Raw genomic sequence first — 12,469 nt, forward strand, 5'->3', positions numbered from 1 at the left:
AGAAGTAGGTTAGTTTAAATTATTATACACAACAATATAGATCAGCACACATGGCATAAATGTGTTTGTATTGATGCAAACATTTCTGAGCAATTGTAATTGTGAAGCATTAAACAAATATCTGTCTAATACTTGATGTACTAACCACATCTTACCTAAACTGATGTTGTCCATATTTCCAAATACATGTGTAATAAAACAAAATATCTCAAAGAGTAAGGATGGTAATGCCTTGACAGAAAGAATATGCAATAAAATAAGAATGTATGTGTATTAGCTGTGAGAATAAAATATGATCCTTGAAATCATGTATAGTCATGATTCATGAATAGTATGTGTGAGAGGGGTTCAAATTACTGCTTACTAGCAAAGATGATGATGATGATGATGAAGGTAATTATTATAATGATGACACAAACACCACATCCTCATGTGCTCTGTCAGTGATACATCTTATTATTATTATGGTCTGAAAGAAATTAATTGCCTTGTGGGTCACATGGATTTACCAATCTATGGCACACTAGTCCAATGAAATATATATAAGCTAACAGTATCAGGTACTCTTTGATGATGCAGCATAAGCATTTGGAATATGTCATGGAGACTTTGCAAGCATTAAAGACATCTGTCACTGTCAGGACAAGAGCATATCATGTGTAATGTGGACTCATGCATTTTCTGTAAAGCTAATAGTTGTTATGCACTGCATGTATAGCTGTAAAGTTGAAAAGATATGTATTGTGAAAAACGCTATACAAATAAATAAATGTGAATATAAGACTTTATCAATCTTGTCCATTGTTTGACCTTTTTATCTGACAGTCTTAAAGGTTATGTGTATATAAGTATTTTAAATTAAAACTAAAAACATCAAAAAAGACAGTCATGCAATTGTACTGGAGCCAAGAACAGACATAGTTCTAACATTGCAGTCCTACATACAGGTCTCTTTTTTTTTTTTTACATAAGGCACAGCAATAAATCTGATACTTGAGAGTGCCTGTCCATGGAATGCAAACTCATCAAGCAAAGCAATAAAATGAAAAATAAATATAAACATAGGTACAGTAAATGCTCAGTTATTCAGATTACAGCATTGACACTGAATAAGTCAATAGAAAACATTTAAGAGAAATATATAAATCCAGACACACTGATTTGTTAATTCCAATAACAGTTTAATAAAAAGACCAAATCATAGCAAATAACCTCATTCTAATAGTTACATTTATAGGAATTTAACTAACCAATATTAGAAGTTTACAAAAATCTATTTATTCACTTATCTGCTATAACCCATTAGCTGAAATCATTGAGGTTGGTTAGCAGTAATGGTCTTTATGACTAGCATTTTGCTTTTTGTTTTTTACTATAAGGAATATTATCTTATGTGGACAAGTCTTGCTAAACAATACACTCAGACACATGAAGAGGAATTACAAATTATTCCAAGTGTTGCCTCTGTTTCATGTCATGTTTAATGTAATAAAAAATCTGCTCACCCCTTTAATTTCAAATGTGAATTTCATAAATTTTGTATCTTGCATATTTAAGCAAAGTACTGAGGTTAAACTCTTTTTAACAAGCTATCCTTAAGTGTTATTTCCAGTTATTTATTCTATTCCCAACTATGGATAGCACCAAATGGTCCATCTGATCAATTTCCTGACTCAAATTTTAGCCATATTTGGTGTTAGCCATATTTAAATTCTGCATTGCTTGCAAAGCAAGTACAGTATAAAGAGCATGGGTGGGACTGGAGACCTTTGCTTTCGGAAGACCAGTCAAGTTTGCTTCTGGTGAGACAAAACATTAATTTATTTTTAAACTGTTTGTAAAGTACCGGTAATTCATTTAAAAACATAAGTTGCTAATATTTTTATAATGTAGTTTTTAGAAATAAAAAAGCATGGTTTTAATGTATAATATCTTCCTGTGTGTATTATAGTTTAACTTACCACACTGCCACAAGTTCTGATGAATGGCTATTCATCAGAACTTGTGGCAGTGTGGTAAGTTAAACTAAAGATGCTAAATTAAACTAGATATTTTATGTGAAAAATGAACATACTGAAAAAAGCATTAGGGCTCTGGCCCAGTGTAGAAACACACACACGTTTTATATAATCAATATCCATGTTTTACTAAAGGGTTCCTCAAATCTGGCACTGGAGGGCCACTGCCCTGCTTAGTTCAAACCCTGATCAAAACTACCTGTAATTTTCTAGTAATTCTGAAGACAATGATTAGCTTGCTCAGATGTCTTTGATTAAGGTTGAAGCTAAACTGTACAGGGCAGTGGCCCTTCAGGGCTGGATTTGAGGGACCCTGTTTTACAATGTCCTTGATTTTACTTACAGTAGAAAATTAGTGATCAAATGTCTGTACATTTACCCTGTTTACCTATGGTTGTGACAATCTTTAAATTCCAGAAGTAAGCCGCCACCATGAGTACGGACGCGGAGATGGCCATTTATGGCAAGGCTGCCATTTACCTCCGTAAGCCTGAGAAAGAGAGAACTGAGGCTCAGAACAAACCATTTGATGCCAAGTCTGCCTGCTATGTGGCTGATGCCAAAGAGTGGCAAAGCCACAGTTATTTTGCTTGACACTAAAGAGGTACATTTTAAAAGATGCTCATATTGCACAATGTCCTACACACACATATATATGTATATTTTGTCTATCTATTATCTGATTAATCAAATTCATAGGAGAGAACAGTAAAGGAGGATGATGTCTACCCAATGAACCCTCCCAAGTATGACAAGATTGAGGACATGGCCATGATGACCCATCTCAATGAAGCCTCTGTGCTGTATAACCTCAAAGAGCGTTATGCTGCATGGATGATCTACGTAAGTTCTGAAACAACATAAAAAAGCATTTAAGCTAATTTTGTCTGTGTTGTTGCAATCTGACCATGTCTCTGCTAATTTCAGACCTACTCTGGACTCTTCTGCGCAACTGTGAACCCCTACCCCTACAACTGTGGTGGCTGCCTACAGAGGCAAAAAGCGTATGGAGGCCCCACCCCACATCTTTTCTGTCTCTGACAACGCATATCAGTTCATGCTGACTGGTAAGATCTGATTTAGATCTGAATTAAAGTTTTTTATAATACAATTGCTAAAACATTATTACATTTTGAATTAACAGACAGAGAGAACCAGTCTGTCCTGATTACGTATGTATCAAGCCTTCAATTAGAGTTGTTGAGAACAGTTAAATTTCCCTCTTGTGGAACTACCACGTCTTATCATCTTCTGTCTTCCGATCTCTCATAAACCAGTGGAGAATCTGGTGCTGGAAAGACTGTGAACACCAAACGTGTCATCCAGTACTTTGCTACAGTTGCAGTGTCAGGTGGTGAAAAGAAGAAAGATACTCCTGGCAAAATGCAGGTATGAGATATAAAACTACATACATATTGTTTTGAATGATGGTGATTTACACTCATCTCACATGATATGTGAATTTGTGAAATGCCTATAAATAGTGTTTAGTCATTACATAGAAAATAAATGCAAAAAAAAACAAGAAAAAAAAAAACTGAAACCCCTTCAAACATCACAGGGCTCTCTTGAGGACCAGATCATTGCTGCCAACCCTCTGCTTGAGGCTTATGGTAATGCCAAGACTGTGAGAAATGACAACTCCTCTCGTTTTGTAAGTTCACTACTTCTTATTTACATGTAGTTCAATTAGTCAGTTGGTTTGGATTTTTCTATAAAGAGATTTTGTTTTATTGTTATCATTAATAATAATAATAATAATAATAATAATTTGTTATTTTGTTTTAAACAGGGTAAATTAATCAGAATTAACTTCGGCACCACTGGAAAACTGGCTAGTGCTGACATTGAGACATGTAGGTGGACATGATTTCATTGATCCATCCTGAACAGTTGTCTTTATCTGTCACTCTTCAGATGATTGTGACTCAAGTACATTCTCTCAACAGATCTGCTGGAGAAGTCTAGAGTGTCATTCCAGCTTCCAGATGAGAGAGGCTACCACATCTTCTACCAGATGATGACCAACCATAAGCCTGAGCTGATTGGTAGGTGCACATATTTCATTAAATGTTTCAGATAATATTGTAAGATACTCTTTCATAAATGCTGTGTATTTTACAGACATGAAGCTCATCACCACCAACCCCTATGACTTCCCAATGTGCAGTCAGGGTCAGATCACAGTGGCCAGCATTGATGATAAAGAGGAGCTGGATGCTACTGATGTGAGTCATTGCTGTTTGAGATGAGCATCTACAAGTTCACTGGAGCTGTGCTGCATCATGGCAACATGAAGTTCAAGCAGAAGCAACGTGAGGAGCAGGCTGAGCCTGATGGCACAGAGGGTAAGACTACATTGTACTAATGTGTGTCATAACATGCAGTGCTTTGAACTGAGAGATCCGTATTTCTATTTTCACAAAGAAAATGGTGGTTTTCATTTAGTTTTCAAGACAAGAAAAGGGATGGATTTTTTTGCAACTGTTATAATGGCAGAGGCTGACAAGGTTGGCTACCTTCTAGGTTTGAACTCTGCTGATATGCTGAAGGCTTTGTGCTACCCCAGAGTCAAGGTCGGAAATGAGTTTGTGACCAAAGGCCAGACCGTGCCACAGGTATAGAAACATTTCCAGCATGCCATGTGCTTAACCTAAAATTCTGGCTAATTATTGCAGAAGTAGAATAATAATAATAAAAAAGTTCTTTTGTCTCTTTATCTGAATAGAGATTGGTGGCAGCAAAAAGGGAGGCATGAAGAAGGGTGGCTCCAATGTGTCTTCTCAGTTCAGAGTATGTGTTTGTTAGAGAGCAAATGTGAATGCATTTAAAAAAACAAGTCCATTTACCAATCATTCTGCATTTATCTAAATTGTTTCATTAGGGATGCAATTTACACCCTTCAATACAACATCCGCTCACTCATGAATGTCAAACACTGGCCATGGATGAAGGTTTATTACAAGATTAAGCCTCTGCTGAAGAGTGCCAAAACTGAGAAGGAGCTGGCAACCATGAAAGAGGACTTCACAAAATGCAAAGAAGATCTTGCCAAGGCTGAAGCCAAAAAGAAGGAGCTTGAAGAGAAGATGGTAGCCCTGCTGCAAGAGAAAAATGATCTGCAGCTGGAAGTAGTATCTGTGGGTATTCTTGAATTGATTTAATTGAATTTAGGCTCCATTAAATTGAGCAATGTTATTTCCAATGATATAGCAACTTGTTATTAACAGGAATCTGAGAATCTCTGACCTGGAGCTCACCTTGGCTAAAGTGGAGAAGGAGAAACATGCCACTGAGAATAAGGTTGGAGATTGAGTTGGTTTAAGATTAGACTTAATCTCTGTCTTATATGTTGATGTAGAATATAAATTGTAAAATATAAGCTTATTTAAAACAAAAACAAAAATCACACAGGTCAAGAACTTGACTGAGGAAATGGCAGCTCAGGATGAGAGCATTGCCAAGCTTACGAAGGAGAAGAAAGCCCTCCAAGAGGCACATCAGCAGACACTGGATGATCTTCAGGCCGAGGAGGACAAAGTCAACACCCTGACCAAATCCAAGACAAAGCTTGAGCAGCAAGTTGATGATGTGAGTTGATTATGCAAACATGTTATTAATTAACTGTGTTTTCTGCTGTCAACATATTTTATCCATCATTGTCCTGTAGCTTGGGGGTTCCCTTGAAGAAGAGAAGAAGCTCCGTATGGACCTGGAGAGAGCCAAGAGAAAGCTTGAAGGAGACCTGAAATTAGCTCAAGAGTCCATCATGGATCTAGAGAATGACAAGCAGCAATCTGAGGAGAAGCTGAAGAAGTAGGAATTCTTTGCAAATTCTTATAAAAAATAATGGTTTTCATTCATTTCATATCATTCATTGTTTTCTCATTTTACACACAGAAAAGACTTGAAACAAGGCAGCTGCTAAGCAAGACAGAAGATGAACAATCTCTGGGTGCTCAACTCCAGAAGAAGATCAAGGAGCTTCAGGTATTTTGAGATTTTTTCAAAAATCACCCTCAGTCTCAGTCAATCACCCTCAATCACCCAGTTCACCTTCCAGCATGAAGCTACTGCTGCTGCCCTCCGCAAGAAGCAGGTAGACAGTGTGGCCGAGCTGGGAGAGCAAATCGACAACCTGCAGCGTGTCAAGCAGAAGCTTGAGAAAGAGAAGAGTGAATGCAAAATGGAGATTGATGATCTTTCCAGCAACATGGAGGCTGTTGCCAAAGCAAAGGTTTGAGAACTGTTTCTAAAATATTTTTAAGGAAGTATATCAAATATGGTTAAGATTCTTTGAGACGAGTCAAATGTGTTTACAGGCTAATCTTGAGAAGATGTGCCACACACTTGAAGACCAACTTAGTGAAATTAAGTCCAAGAATGACGAGAACCTTCGCCAGATAAATGACCTCAGTGCTCAAAGAGCAAGACTTCAAACTGAGAATGGTAACAAGTGGCACAATATCTCAAAAATGTACATATAAATGTATATTAATTTCCTCCACTAACAAATGACTTATAGAAACACAAACCTATAGTGGCAAAATTGTTTACACACTGGCATTGGCACACATTAAAGAGATAATGTCAGATAACTTTTCTGAGAAGATTTTAAGTATGTTGTGGTTTAGCGTGATACAGTCAAACATAAACTAGACTGATAGCAGTGCACTAAACCCCTCAGCAATTAGTTTATCAACTGTAAAGAATTGGCACTGTCATAAAAACAGTTCTTCTTCCCTCCATTAATATCAATATAAACCATTTTCCTCACCATCATTACATCTTACAAATGTTTTTGTAAATGTAAATCTCAATAGGTGAGTTTGGCCGTCAGCTGGAGGAGAAGGAGGCTCTGGTTTCTCAGCTCACCAGAGGCAAACAAGCTTTCACTCAGCAAATTAAGGAGCTAAAAAGGCAGATTGAAGAGGAGGTTAAGGTAATACAGCATAATTATTACATGCACATACTTGTCAATTACTTTACAGTAGAGACAAGCTATGTGACTTTGTCTCCTAGGCTAAGAACGCACTGGCCCATGCTGTGCAATCAGCCCGTCATGACTGTGACCTGCTCCGTGAACAGTTTGAGGAAGAGCAGGAGGCAAAAGCTGAGCTGCAGCGGGGAATGTCAAAGGCCAACAGTGAGGTTGCTCAGTGGAGAACCAAATATGAAACTGATGCCATCCAGCGCACGGAGGAGCTTGAAGAGTCCAAGTATGTATATTATCGTACAATATTTCCAATTCTCACAGCTATTTTATAGATTGGTGTCACAGTGAGGATCTGTGACTAGAGACTCTTATTTTGGAGAAGACTCTTAGTATGACACTGGACTGAGAAAATGCATACATACAGACACTTTCACACTAACATCTTAACACACTATCTGTTTTGCGCATAGTTTTACACCAGTTAACGCAGATATATGTGTGTCACTGATTGTGATTTGTTTCGTGTTGTACCTGTCTTCACTAGTGATGTTACATATGACACTGAAGCTTCGATGCGCGTATCACATAAGCGACACAATTTGTAGTGAAGCCCCGTATCGAGGCGTGTATTGGTTTACTAGAGTCACGTGATCGATGACAAACGAAGCCTCACTTTCTGTCCAGTCACGTGCGCGTTTCGCTTTGGGTGTCAGAAGGCTCGAACTTCAGATCGTATTTAACGAGTCATTGTTGCCTCAGTCTGGTTGATATTTACAATTATTGATATTGACATTTAATAACAGATGATCCTATCAGACAATGTCCTTATTCATTGTGTGTGTGTGTAGAGAGAGAGAGAGAGAGAGAGAGAGAGAGAGAGAGAGTAGGCCTACATTAAATCTTATTGAATCATATAAGCTTATAAGCTATTATATTTTATTGTCACACTTTAATGGGAAAATTAATTTATTTAATGAACAAATCAAACACAAACATGTAAGGCTTTTATTTGTACACATAACATTGAAACTATGGAGTGTGTTGTGGTTGCTTCATCTGCCAGAGCTTCTAACACAGGCTTCTGGCTGCTTTATTTTAAATAAGCACCAGATGGCGCTGTTCTCGGCGCTGTTCTCGACACTCTCGAAGCTTTGAATCTTTTCCGGAACAGTCAGGGGAAAGCCTCAGTGATTCATGAGGCTTCATTTCCCCATCCCTAGTCTTCACCATGCCCTTTTTTCATTTACTGAGTTATTAATTTCTCGTTGTTGATTTATATATTGTAAAGAACTCAAACAAGACCGGTAACCATGTTATATGTTTATTGATTTCAATTAACCTCTTACATAATAATAAATTGTCATAATTACGTACAGGAACATTTTACTTTACCAAACAGATGAAACCCGGTCACAGGAACTGCCACCATTTTGAATGTCTCTTTCCCGCCAATAGGCACAGTTAATTGTTGTCATGTGTGAGGGGGAGATTGGAGTTCTGTTTGATTCTTTGATAAACGTTGTTCAACATTAATAATTAATTGAGTTGTTTTGTTTTCAATGTTTATATATTTTTTTATTATTCAAACTGTTTATCTCTTTGTTACTGTTAAATCTATTTTGATTTGTCTTCTTTAAATGTCTTTTATTATCTTTAATTACCAAATGGTTTGGTCCAAGTAGGAGGGGCTTAGCCTTTTTAAGAAGGCGCCTCAGTGTGGTTAAAAGGCTCGTAGAGTGAGTGTTTGGGAGTTATTGCTCTGTTTTTAGGCCGATTTACTAGTATAGCCAAATTTTGTGTGCAGATAACTTTAAACAGTTTATTTTATTTATTTTTGTTTGATTAGTTTTTTTTTTCCCTTCTTTGGATTTTCACTGTAAATACCAGTTGCACCTATTGGATTAAACACTGAACTTTTGACCTCATCACGTCACTTCATTTTTTCGCCTCCATCTGCCGGTACATTCAGAGCAGTGGTGCTGCTGCTGTTGGGGCCTCTTTGTGGCACCCCTGTCTCTGTTACAATTGGAATTCAAAATAATGTGTATTACGTAACAGGAAGAAGCTGGCTCAGCGTTTGCAAGAGGCAGAGGAACAAATTGAGGCCGTGAACTCCAAATGTGCATCTCTGGAGAAGACCAAACAGAGACTCCAGGGTGAGGTGGAGGACCTCATGATTGATGTAGAGAGAGCCAATGGTTTGGCTGCTAACCTTGACAAGAAACAGAGGAACTTTGACAAGGTAAACTATCTGAGTCATTATATGATATTCTCTTTGTAAAATATTGCTGGAATGGGCTTTGTTAAACATGTTATAAACAAACTCATCCTAAAATATCTCCACCAAAACCAAAGGTCCTGGCAGAATGGAAGCAGACATATGAGGAAGGTCAGGCAGAGCTGGAAGGTGCCCAGAAAAAGGCTCGTTCACTCAGTACTGAACTGTTCAAGATGAAGAACTCCTATGAGGAGAGCCTGGATCAGCTGGAGACCCTCAAGAGAGAGAACAAGAATCTGCAGTGTAAGAATAAAACCGTTGAATTAGAAAAGACTTCAATGTTCTAATTCTAAATCAGCTTTCAAAAGTAAACACGTGATTATGATGACAGATAATTTTTTTCTTTCTATAGAGGAGATTTCAGACCTGACAGAGCAGATAGGTGAGATTGGTAAGAGCATACATGAGCTGGAAAAGGCCAAGAAGACAGTGGAGACTGAGAAGGCAGAGATTCAGACCGCCCTGGAGGAGGCTGAAGTGAGTATCTGAAGATCAATATGGAATTATTGCTAGAGCCATCACACTGTGTTAATGAATAATTTTATTTTGATGTTTAAATGTTGCTTTGTGTCATAGGGTACACTGGAGCATGAGGAGTCCAAGATTCTTCGAGTCCAGCTTGAGCTAAACCAGATCAAGGGAGAGATTGACAGGAAGCTTGCAGAGAAGGATGAGGAGATGGAGCAGATCAAGAGGAACAGCCAGAGAGTCATTGAATCCATGCAGGGCACTCTGGACTCTGAAGTCAGGAGCAGGAATGATGCCCTGAGAATCAAGAAGATGGAGGGAGACCTTAATGAGATGAAGATTCAGCTGAGCCACGCCAATCGCCAGGCTGCTGAGGCCCAGAAACAGCTCAGGAACGTTCAGGGACAACTCAAGGTATTTGACTTCTGTTCGACTTTGTGATGTATTAATATGTTTGTATAATCCAACTTGTTAATAAAAAGGCAACAGAAAATACATCAAAAGCTTATTATAAAGCTATTGTTATTTTCAGGATGCCCAACTGCACCTTGATGATGCCCAGAGGACAGGAAGACATGAAGGAGCAGGTGGCCATGGTGGAGCGCAGAAACACTCTGATGCAGTCTGAGATTGAGGAGCTGAGAGCTGCTCTGGAGCAGACAGAGAGAGGCTGCAAAGTGGCTGAACAAGAGCTGGTGGACGCCAGTAAGCGTGTTCGGCTGCTGCACTCTCAGGTAAGGGCATTTTTTGTTTTACAATGAAATTAAGGAAATTGAGAGCATTTAAAATGTTCAAACTTTTGCTTTCCATTTTGTAGAACACCAGTCTCCTGAACACCAAGAAGAAGCTTGAGGCTGACCTTGTTCAGATCCAGAGTGAAGTTGATGACACTGTACAGGAAGCCAGAAATGCAGAAGATAAAGCCAAGAAGGCCATCACTGATGTGAGCAACAGTAGCTGCCAAATGTTTCAAAAGACACTTGTGTCCTTGAAAAAAATGTGGATCTAGTGACTTTCTGTATTAATGCAAAAGGCTGCAATGATGGCAGAAGAGCTGAAGAAGGAGCAGGACACCAGTTCTCACCTTGAGAGGATGAAGAAGAATCTGGAGGTCACAGTGAAGGACCTGCAGCACCGTCTGGATGAGGCTGAGAATCTGGCCATAAAGGGAGGAAAGAAACAACTCCAGAAACTGTAGTCAAGAGTAAGATTGCCTTTATTCTGATGTTAATAATTCTTATGTTAATAGTTATGATCTGAAAGGCATAAATTGTGTAATGCTTTAATACTTACATGTTTTCATTGACTGAAATAATTTTCATAATGTCTCCCACTAACTATAGGTCCGTGAGCTTGAGGCTGAAGTTGAGGCAGAGCAGAGACGTGGAGCTGATGCTGTTAAAGGTGTCCGCAAATATGAGAAGAGTCAAAGAGCTCACCTACCAGGTACAAAAAATGTGTATTTAAAATTCAGGTCACTATAATCTGATTATGTTCTAGTCTGATCCATGTTCATTATCTGCAGACTGAGAGGATAAGAAGAACCTCAACAGACTTCAAGATCTGGTTAACAAGCTTCAGCTGAAGGTCAAGGCTTACAAGAGACCGGCTGAAGAAGCTGTGAGTATCTCATTTGAAAACTATAAACACCCTGTGAACATATTAGGTTCCTGATCTAATCGTATGTGACTTTGTAGGATGAACAAGCAAACACTCACCTGTCCAAGTTGAGGAAGGAGCAGCTTGAGGAGGCTGAGGAGCGTGCTGACATTGCTGAGTCTCAGGTCAACAAACTCAGAGCCAAGAGCTGGAAAGGTAATTTTACTCAAATAAATGTTTAAACATACTTAAAATGTAAAGCTTTTATTTGACCATAAATTGTTCTATTTTATATTCTTAAAGATTTTTTTATTTGTGTACCTTGTTTTTCAGAGCAAAGAGGCAGCTGAGTGAAAACCTTCACATTCACTGTCACAAGCTCCCATTTGCAGACATCCCAAGTCTCCCGGAAGTTCCGGGAGTCTCCCGCATATTGATAGCGGCTCCCTGATGCCCGCAAATCAGTTAAAATCTCCCGGAAGCAAGAGCGCGCAAGCGTAGCGTGCGTGTGTTCCTCGGGATTTTATCTCTACTCTCGAACCGAATTAATCAGAACCCCCCTAAGTTGGAGATTTCTCGAACCGAATTAATCAGAAACCCCCCCCAACCCCCCCCCCCCCCCCCCCCCCCCGTTGGAGATTTCTCGAACCGAATTAATCAGAAACATTCCCCCCCCCCGTTGGAGATTTCTTGACTCCCGGAAATGACTTTGTGCAGGTTGGGATGTCTGCATTTGTCTCTGAAAAGGTGCAATTGCTCAATAAAACATTATATTCATCAACTTCTCTTTTATTTCCATTGCTGTTTTCTTTTCATTTTCTTCTCCATACATCCTTATATTTTTTTTCATGTTTATTACATTCATAGACTGTAATCGCATCAAAGAATTTTAATATACCAATGAGCTTTTAACCGGTATAACTACTAATTACTGTTTTTTTTTTGTGTGTGGGGGTGGGGGTGGGGGTGGGGGGGTAAGAACGTCAAAAGTTCAAAGTTTTATATAGTTATGAAGTAGGCTAATCAATTTAAACAATTTGCAAATATTTTATTTTAAAATAGACGCAAATTCACTTTGTAAAGAACGCAAAACTTTTCTTTTCACTTTCAGTTATGAATTACATGAATCATGCAATTAATACCATATTTTCAATTCCAAACGGTGTCATT

At 38.5% G+C, this 12,469-nt stretch overlaps 1 pseudogene across 1 annotated transcript; it reads left to right on the forward strand.

Annotated features, from left to right (window-relative positions):
• Nucleotides 1–2,427: 2,427 nt before the first annotated feature.
• On the forward strand, nt 2,428–11,649 carry LOC307159132 (annotated as a pseudogene). Its single transcript, XR_013824061.1, has 27 exons — nt 2,428–2,622; nt 2,718–2,861; nt 2,946–3,085; nt 3,163–3,190; nt 3,296–3,407; nt 3,580–3,672; nt 3,811–3,874; nt 3,968–4,066; nt 4,143–4,246; nt 4,318–4,366; nt 4,747–4,811; nt 4,973–5,158; nt 5,689–5,834; nt 6,042–6,255; nt 6,341–6,467; nt 6,842–6,960; nt 7,041–7,237; nt 9,013–9,196; nt 9,310–9,475; nt 9,585–9,709; nt 9,809–10,114; nt 10,233–10,434; nt 10,518–10,643; nt 10,734–10,904; nt 11,044–11,320; nt 11,398–11,515; nt 11,633–11,649. The product of XR_013824061.1 is annotated as an uncharacterized misc_RNA (transcript).
• The last annotated feature ends 820 nt before the right edge of the window (nt 11,650–12,469 follow it).

This window comes from Squalius cephalus, assembly GCF_949319135.1.
Source record: "Squalius cephalus genome assembly, chromosome: 5".
Classification (NCBI taxonomy): Eukaryota; Metazoa; Chordata; class Actinopteri; order Cypriniformes; family Leuciscidae; genus Squalius; species Squalius cephalus.